Source organism: Rhyacophila brunnea, unplaced genomic scaffold, assembly GCF_057557595.1.
Source record: "Rhyacophila brunnea isolate RB1 unplaced genomic scaffold, BYU_Rbru_1.0 scaffold_13, whole genome shotgun sequence".
Lineage (NCBI taxonomy): Eukaryota > Metazoa > Arthropoda > Insecta > Trichoptera > Rhyacophilidae > Rhyacophila > Rhyacophila brunnea.
This window is the reverse complement of record NW_028232785.1, coordinates 18,481,508-18,489,369: the sequence shown is the minus strand read 5'-3', so window position 1 is coordinate 18,489,369 and position 7,862 is coordinate 18,481,508. Positions and strand designations below refer to the sequence as shown.

The 7,862-nt window shown below is 34.5% G+C and overlaps 1 long non-coding RNA gene across 1 annotated transcript; it reads left to right on the top strand.

Moving 5' to 3' along the window:
• The first annotated feature begins 1,058 nt into the window (after positions 1–1,058).
• Positions 1,059–7,619, top strand: LOC147076766 (uncharacterized). Its single transcript, XR_015069832.1, has 3 exons — positions 1,059–1,331; positions 4,002–4,361; positions 7,516–7,619. It is a non-coding gene; the product is annotated as an uncharacterized LOC147076766 (long non-coding RNA).
• Positions 7,620–7,862: the final 243 nt, after the last annotated feature.

Genomic DNA, 7,862 nt, shown 5'->3' with positions numbered 1-7,862 from the left:
ATCGTATTAGACATATTATTTTTATTATAAAAAAGCTTCAATTTACGTATATTGATAGATCCGTACACCACGTGAGAGGAAAATGAACTGATAAATTTGCGGGCGTACCTCGTTTTAGTATAAAAACTAATGAACAGTTTGAATACGACTGATTTAATCTTAAAAAGCGCCTATCTGTCAACGCCACATTCCTTCATGTACCTAATCTACCACTGTTTCAGAGTCGGATTCATGGAAATGAAACTGTATGCCATTTTGAAACTAGGTAAGTATAAAAGTAAACAGCCTTCTTGTCTCCCTAGGCAAAAAAGACACGTACATAATATTATTATATTCAAAATAAGCAAAATACTCTCGAAGCTCGTCGAGCCTCCTCCAGAATATGAACACTCTCGATTACTTTTTGCGACGTCATGTATACTATTTTGATATTCAATTTGGACTTAAAATTTGATGAATTTCGTGTCGAGAAACTCCGAGACCTCTTTTTATTTAGGTGTCTCCTGCGACCAAAAGGGCTTTCCGAAGAATTCATAAATTTCATTTCGTTTTGATGTAATAAAAATAGTCCATCTAATTAATCAGACTGAGGAAGTACCTACCGATCGCCTAATGTTAATATCCCGTAAATGACTTTTTACAAATTGTGCAAGAAGCTCAAAACTAACAAATATTTTTAATAACCCGTATCGGACTAATAATAATAATTAATAGCACACACCATGTTGTAACCATTATAGGTAATAGCATGCCAATAACCCGTAACGTGAAAAGTTGTAAAGCAAAGCACAATAATTATATCGCCTAATGATAACATCCAATATAATGTGATAATTTTATATTAATATGTTCTTGTTATTATTTTTTTATGTCATATTATGATGTGGGTACTAGAAAGGTAGGTATAATAAATAAACGAAATGTTTATCTAATAGGTAGGTTGGTATGTAAAACATAATCATGTCTCGATTCATGATTTAATAAAACAATGTTTTATAATAGTTAAAGCATAGACAATTAAAAATTGTGGTCGAACTCCTGATGTCTATGGGAGGTTGGGAGAGGCCATTTTATAGATGCCATTGAATAAGGCGAGACGCACGCGGTCGCGAAGTTATTTACTGATTTAAATATCAAAAAGACATAAAATGGAAGTAAAAACCGAAACAATCGATGAATCAATATTGCCTGAAAAAGCGGCGGAGGAAATCAGAGGCGCTGCATATCAATGGATTGACGTAAATCACTTCAACAGAGAGGGTCGATTTGACGTGTCGGTCAAACAGGAAAATGGCGAAGACGACAGGAATAATAGTGTCCACGTAAAAGAGGTACTTACATATATTCCTAATATTTTTTTTATGCGAGTGTATTCATAATTTTGTTGACAAATGCGCAGTCAATTTCTCAAGGGAAATAATCACGATTATTGTTCAAAGCTAACAACAATAAATAGACAATATTTAAAATCGACGTTGACAAAAAATGTTTGAATATCAGTTTTTATTCGAATTAATGAAATCAGTTCCGCAAAAATTAATACCTACGTACTTATTGATAAAATAACCTGTGGTTGTGTGACACGGTGCATCGTATTAACCATAGTCATTTAAGTACCTAGGTAATATTTTGTTTATCAACGATTAAAGACTGATTTTTGAAACGCTGTCTCTCTAAATTTTATGTTATTGAAGCGTCAATGGCATTGAGCTACTTTACAATCTGCCTGTAAAGTCGCCCAGTGTCATCATCGAACAAGCTAACAAGCAGATTGTAAACAATCTACCGAAAAAAATTGAAAGCTGCTCAACTTCACACGCTACACGCCGACGCGTGGACCTACTGCGTTTGCGCAGTAGAGCATAGTAGCGACCTCCCGGTAAAAAACGAACTACGATCTGTCAAAATAGTCGCTACCTTGTTGGCTTCTCAGCGAATGGAAAGTTTTGTGTGTCATCATCACAATCGCAGTAGCTGAATCGCCCGCTTTTAAATTCGCCAACAAACAGCTTCTAAAGTAGCTCAATGTCATTGACGCATTAGTGACTATTGCAAGAGATTTTATTGCCTCTGTGTTCGGCGACGACTGTTGCGAGTTTACTCCATAATATTATTTATTTGAAACTGCGACGGTTTTCGTAACACGCCATGGACAAATTGTTTAATCGCTCGAGCTAAGAGGCATTGTTATTGATCCCTTTTAGCTATGTTCCAGTAAACTGAACGATACAAATCAAACCGGATCTCTCCCCATTTGTCAGAATTTTGCCGAACGCGATTACGACAACCAATTATAAGGCTATGGCCAAATAGGCTGTTGCCTTGCTTGGTGGCTACGTGCTAAGTGACATATCCTAGCGAACGGACTCATACTATACTATCGCAATGGCTACACTGCGCGCTTCGCGCCTCGCTACGTGATTATTAGTGATGGTACTACGTGTTGGTTATTTTTATTGTATTTGCAAGATGGCGAATGTTTCTTCAGAATGAAAAACGTCAACCACCGTATATTTTGAGGTTATGAATAATGACGCATGGGATGAATTAACATTATACACCAACAAGTTCGAATTTGTGACTTTCTAAAGTTTAAACTTAAATCCTCTGTGAGAAGTATAATTCTGGTTAGTTTTGAGAGTGACATCGTTGTTGACTTGAGCGCTCCCAACTGTCAAATGACATTGTACTTAAGCACGTAGCTTGCAATGTGGCAGTCATGTTTTTAGTAGACAAGCATAACACCTAGCGAATAACCTAACCATCTAGTCTTAGCCTTAGTGTTTCTTGCCAGTACCAAAAATCAATGCAATAATTTATTTGTCTCTAAAACAGCAACACATTTAATCGTCGTCTAAATCTAAATATAACACAAATTTAATTTGAATACGACATCTATTTTTGTCGTATTAATTTATTTATTTTAAAATAAATATATAAAATATAAATAATGCTTCATGAATTAGGTACCCACTTTGTTCATTACGAGATTCATATGACAAAGGTTTTTAAAAATTTCTTTTGCCCGAAGTTTTTCCTAAACACCCACTTGTTTGACTGTTTTCCTGCCGACATGATGTGACTCGATGACAATCGAATATAAATTGATAAAAATCGATAGGCAGTATTAAAATTTAGTTAGATTAAATTATAAAACTAGGTCGTACCCGGTTGATTTAACACATAGTTTGTAGCTTAGAATCCGTAACAGAATATGAATTAAATGAAAATAAATAAAATTGTTAGTCTGACATTATAATATGATGATATTAAATCGGACTCTGCATAGAAAATATGACTGGAATTATGGGAGAATAATATCAAAAGCAGTTTCAGACCAAACCACTTCTGACTGTCATAGAATGGTTTGAAGTTTGCCGGAACAGTGAACCAAACGTCAAATTTTAAACTGTTTCCGGTTTACTTACTACGCATGCGCATTGCGCCAATCTGACAAACGTCAGACGGTTGGAAGTCTTACTGGAACACACATTTTATGTCATCTAACAGTTTATCAGTAATGTCAAAAGCATTACGCTGTCACTGGGTATATTTTTTTACATATCTACTGAAGCGCCTAGCCTTTTCGTCATCATTCCGATAATCCAGTAATTATACCTAATTTATTGTTGCTTTAGAACTCCACAACGGAATTGTGACACATAATCAATGAGAATGATATTCGGTAAGTTTACTCGATGAGTTGAGTTTGTTGATTTACCGTATTATGCCGAAGAAACGCTTTTAGCTAGCTTTGGATGAATTTGATGCGTTCAAAATTACAGGCAGTTCGTAAGACTTTGGTAGACGTTCATTGGTCGGCATATTGGCAGTAGGCGGTAGTATGCAGCAACATTTTCGTTTTTATGGCGTCTCCATCATCTTAATCCTCATTGATGCGCCCCTTTCAATTGTGAAGACACAAAATCCGGGCGGTCATATTCGGAAAACTTTCTTTAATAATTTTGTTTGATTAATGTTTGTATTTTATTTATTGACAGACCCGCAACATGGATTCTAAAGCACACAATAATATCTTTGAGGGACAATCGGCACACCAATTTTATAAAATTGAAGTTCATGAACCGGACATCAAAAAAGAAGTCGCGCTTGCTTCTGCAAAAGAAGTCCGCCTAAGATTGAACAGAGCTTCATTTTATCATCAAAATTTTGTTTGCAGCGTGTGTTATGTAATTTTTTCATCTGCAAACATTTTGAAATACCATAAAAGTATGCACGATGTTTCATTGACTTTGGATGAAGTGACTGTCCTACGCGCACAAGCCGTCGACGAAAGATGTCATTCGATTGAAGAATTCGGTGTTTTCTCGACTGGGCCGATGATTAATAATGATTCACAGGTGGGTACTGAGATATCCCGGGTCCTGTGGCTAGCTCGGGATGTTGGTAGGACCCGGGATTCACAAAAATTTTATAATGAATGAAAAGTCTTTCTTTGTTGATTGAATACGTGGCTTTATATTTTCAACTGTTATGTTTTACAGTATCCAAAATAACCTAATATTGTTACGTTCCTAATGTTGATTATATTGTTGGGTCACTGGTGTGGTGTTCGATGTGTGGGTTGAGGATGATGATAATGAAGTTTAAGATGTAGCAGGGGTGAGTTTTATTAGCAGCGTATCGATACAATAGTATATATTATACAATGACAGTACATATAATCTACTGAAATAGTTACGAGCCAGGTACTTGGATTCGAGTGACATTTAGATAAATTATTCTTCGTTATTTATACAATGAAAAGTAATACATAGACCTTATATTCTAGTATATAATTATATTGGACTAATTATAGAGTCAGCGTTTTAAATCGAGTATTTTGTGAAACATTATGCTGTGATATGATGTAATAATATACCGTATTTAATATCGCCAATCAATTTGCTGATCTAGCTAAGATTTGTTTACTGGAAATTGATTCGCTGGGAATATATTATTGCAGAATAATTTGATACATTAAACAATATATATTTGATCGCTACTATACTACAGCTACAATATCTTAAGATCGCTTATATTCTAAGTAATAATGATCAGAATTCGTTTTGTTGTTAAGTTTTTGCTCACTCTTTAAAATAGCGACCCTAGACTGACTTTTTATATCGAGCAGTGTTGCCATCTTTTTTTTTATACATGTTGAACATTTTGACAGTTAATCAAGGAATTTTAGACGTACGTACGCCCACCGTTGACTAGAAGTCAGGTGACACGGTTACACCTAACAATTACGTAATTTAGGCAATCGGGAGAGGCCCAATAATCATGGGTGTAACAGTACCTTACCGGTTTATTGTATTGTAAAACTATCATGCGCGATGTAGAGGCTGCAGTTAGACAAAGGGCGGCGATTTAAAGTTTTTACGAAGTGCCGAATGTGTTTTCTTTTAAAATCATGTTATTCAGTTTACTGTTATCAATGATCTATCTCCAACTTTCTGTTGAAAGACATTCCCAAATCCTTAGATAACACCTAATGATTCAATTACGACTCCATTGCAATTTCAGACACAAATACTACCTACTCCGGTAAATGACAGACTGATAAACCAATAATATAATATTACTGTTATGGAAAAGTCTCAAAAAGCTCAGACACTCCGCATTATAATTATTCCTCGTTTTAACTAATTATAACGTCTTGGCTAGCGGTCATTGCAACTGTAGGGGCACTCGCATACATGTTACCGTGCTGGTTGTTAAATAGTTTTCTACGTAAAGAAATAACGACCAGGACTGGTTTCGTCCGTATCAATTGACATCATTTATTTTAACAATCATAATAATATGTAGGTATATATTAAAATCGTAAATGGCATGAGTTTAGTCACTTCAGTGACGTATGATTAACGTATGCCACGAGCATATACCTGCTTGTCGACTGTGTTCAAAATTTGAAAATGATTTCGGGCATATGGCCACTGTCAGTGTCCTTGATGTAGCGCATTCTGGACGTACAATTTTGGGCAACTTTTTCGAGCAATGAAATATATTACAAATAACACGAATACTGTGAGCTTCCAAGGAGTCAATTATTTTTTAAATTTAAATCAATATTCTAGACAATAAAAAAAATAATTTATTGAGAGTAAATTCTGCCACAATACCGAAGAATAATAGGTAGGCATTTCGTTGGTTCTTTTTTCGGTATCGACACATTAATTTTCCACGTGACACTTAAGAAAAAAACAATAGTTGAATTATATAATGAACAATTCTAACGCTATTAATTTCGTGACTAAGTTTCGGTTGGTTGCTATCTGCACAACGCCATTCAGTTATAATTTCTAACTTATGACGCTCCAGCCACGTTATATTGCAATATATACAATAATTTCGTATAAAATACGCAATTTATTGATTTGGCGTTCTATTTTAAGACAGTTGTAAACAGATATATCAGCATTAACCAGTGACTTCATCTAACACCACGGGAAATACGCCAGTGGTGTTAAATCGCAATAGCATTCAATCAGTTATTGTTTCGCTTGCAGTATTAAATATTGCATAAATTGTATGCTTTTGAAACGACATCTCGTCCGGACAATGTCATCCGTATTCACAACACCAAAGTAGTCATTAATCTTGGTCTGGTAAAAAAACGATCTCCATTGACCAACGGTGCCACCAGCGTGTAAACCGCACCAAATAGTGCAATGTATTATTTGCAAATTGATTATAAATAATAATATTCCAATTTTACGTAAAATTTAAACCAGCAATAAAAGTTACCACGACTAGGTACCTATAGTAATTTTGTGTATAACCAAATATAATATCCCATACCACACACATCTCCCATAGAGAATAGTACCATCTAGCTATTATCCTTTTAAATCATGTGCAATTTCGATGAATGATATATTAAATATTATTCAATCAGTCTATTGGATACTAATAAAAATATTTTTTGGGATTATGGTTTCGCCTTTCAGCATATTCCGGCATTATGTACATTTTCCAATGACATAGTTGATGACAATGACAATATTTGTCATCAAAAATGGTGCAAAACTGTTCGACGCTACGTTGTGCTGGTGATTAAAAATTATTTTATCAATAATTAATATTAGATGTAAACATTGTACATTGGTGGAGTGAACCAATGCTATTTAATTTACATCAGTCAATCACCTACTTTATCTTATCTAATGTGTTGCATTCGACAATTTAATAATTTTGTTTTTACATAGCTACCATGGGATGTATCACGATTATTGTATTATAAGTCTTTTTTATGTATTTGTTTATAATGTTAAATTCAGGTGCATTTGTTTTATCGATATACGGATCACACCGTTATTTGATTTGTATTTAATCCCTAGGTAGGCACTTAAATTATTTATTATCGTCATTTTCACCATTCGTCATCTCTGTTTTATAATGCCTATAGATGCCAAAAGGCAAAAGCGTCCTAAAAGTGACCCAAATTGATAAGTATAAAACCGTAGGTAAAAATTCATAATTTTACATTAGATTTATATGGTTTTCTAGGTTTCTACTAATGAATTTTCCAAAAGGCATCACGATAAAGATGGAAGTCCTCAATCCTCACCTGATAGATTGATACAGTATTCAGAAATTACGATTGATGACCAAAACTTGAAAAAAGAAATCCTAGATCAAGATACTCCGAAGGAACTTAAACTCATTGTGAGAAGAGTAACACATTTCTCACGTAATTTAATTTGTAGCATTTGTAACGCTGTATTTGGATGTGTCAGTTCTCTAAAAAGTCACAAACTGAATCACACGGATGTAATTGATGACTTAAGTCATCCATCTTTTAAATGCGTTGTATGCTCATATAGATGCTCAAAACCTGGTGATCTTAAGATACA